This window comes from Equus przewalskii, chromosome 16, assembly GCF_037783145.1.
Source record: "Equus przewalskii isolate Varuska chromosome 16, EquPr2, whole genome shotgun sequence".
In the NCBI taxonomy this organism is placed as follows: Eukaryota; Metazoa; Chordata; class Mammalia; order Perissodactyla; family Equidae; genus Equus; species Equus przewalskii.
This window is the reverse complement of record NC_091846.1, coordinates 10,986,454-10,988,564: the sequence shown is the minus strand read 5'-3', so window position 1 is coordinate 10,988,564 and position 2,111 is coordinate 10,986,454. Positions and strand designations below refer to the sequence as shown.

The following is a 2,111-nucleotide window of genomic DNA, read 5'->3' as shown; positions in this document are numbered from 1 at the left end:
ATTTATAAACACACACACAACAGAATAGCAATACTAATAGCATTACCCCAACAAGATTACCAAAAACAGTTACAGTGTTTTTCCATGTGCTCTCCCGAGTCTCCCTGCAAATTGCTTATAGGTATTATATCTACACTGATGGAGTATATAACCTCTAAATACTATACTTTCTCTCCTTTACACATCATTTAGTCTTACTTCTGTAAGAAACTATAAATTTAATTTAACAACCAGTCATTTGGCAATGTCTCTCCAGTTGTCTTGGTTATCTTAACCTTGTGCTCTAACAGATTCTTTAGGAAGGGCTCATAGAACAATATTCCCTGATTTCTTGCATGCTGGTAACGTTTTTCGGTATCTCTTCTACTTGAAAATCAGTTTTACTGGATATAAAATCCTTGGCTCAAATCTTTTTCTTTGAGTATCTTAATATGTCACTCTATTTTCTGCTGGCATAAAGCAGAGTTTTTGAAAAGTTTGATGGTAATCCAATTTTTATTCTCTTATAAGTCATTAGTTCTTTTTGTCTAGATGCCCAAAGAAATTTTTTCTTTCTCCTTAAAGTCTGGTAATTTTAGAATAGGTCTCAATGTTGGTCATTCTTGGCTAATAGCTTCAGGTACACAAGTATGCTCTTTCAATATATAGTTTTAAATCTTTTTAAAAACTAATTTCTGGAAAGTTTGCTTAAACAAATCTGTAGATTTTCTTCTGTTCTCTTGTCCTCCTCCCTGTACTTCACCCCATCTTATCCCCACCCGGAGACTCCTATTGTCTGTATGTTGTTTCTTTTTTCCTGTTTTCAGAATTTGTCATTATCTCTCTAAATCCTTTTTTTTTTTCAAAACCCTTTATTTCCCTCTGGTTTTAAAATTTAATTTGAGGCATCATCTATTATGCTTCTTTGTTCTTGAGTTCCTTCTAGTATAGTTTTTATTTCTGAAATTACTTTTTAAAAATTTCCAGTTCCGGGTCCGAGAGCGTCTGCCGGAGGCCGGCCTCTGGCTCGGGCCCGCTCCTCAGCCCCAGGTTTCGGCAGGAATCTTGGGAAACCAAAATGAGGCATAATCAGCTGTGTTGTGAGACACCACCTACTGTCACTGTTCATGTAAAATCAGGGTCAAATAGATCACATCAGCCTAAAAAACCTGTTAATCTGAAGCGTCCTATTTTTAAAGATAGTTGGCCAGCATCTGAAAAAAATGCACATAATAGCAAAAAGTCTAAACGCCCCAAAGGACCCTGTCTAGTTATACAGCGTCAGGAAATGACTGCTTTCTTTAGATTATTTGATGATGATTTAATTCAAGATTTCTTGTGGATGGACTGCTGCTGTAAGATTGCAGACAAGTATCTTTTGGCTATGACCTTTGTTTATTTCAAGAGGGCTAAATTTACTATAAATGAGCATACCAGGATAAATTTCCTTATTGCTCTGTATCTGGCTAATACAGTTGAAGAAGATGAAGAAGAATCCAAATATGAAATTTTTCCATGGGCTTTAGGGAAAAACTGGAGAAAATTTTTCCCTAATTTCTTAAAGTTAAGGGACCAACTCTGGGATAGAATTGACTATAGGGCTATTGTAAGCAGGCGATGCTGTGAGGAGGTCAGGAGTGGGTTTTGCACACCAGCTGCCATTGTTGGATATGATAGTGAGCCTTATTTGAACACTCTGATTTTTTCAGAGCAAATGCTTCAAGCCCCATGGGACACTCAGCTAAGGGCATGGAGGGGGCACCAGAAGCAAGAAGCCAGGATAAGCAATGTTCACCTCATGGCAAACTGCCCACCCTCTCCTAAGATACAACTACTAGCATTTTAACTGCAACAACTTTAATTTACACTATTGGAGCTGGAATTACCTCAGTTGCTGACACCAGGCTATTAAAGAGCCAGAGAGTGATGTGGCTTAATGGCAACATCATATCTGTAAAAGACTTTTACATTGTTTGTTTAAAAGACTAAAAAGTTTTAGACAGTTCTAAACGGATTTACAGAAAAGTTTAGTCTTTCAAGGCTTCAACACTGAGAACTAACAGATCTCGCCCCTAATTCCAGATCTGTATATCAAGTTTCTTATTAATATCTCATTATCTAGTAGATAATAA

General features: G+C 36.9%; 1 pseudogene; it reads left to right on the top strand.

Moving 5' to 3' along the window:
* Window positions 1-977: 977 nt before the first annotated feature.
* Window positions 978-1,825, top strand: LOC139076554 (speedy protein A pseudogene; annotated as a pseudogene).
* Window positions 1,826-2,111: the final 286 nt, after the last annotated feature.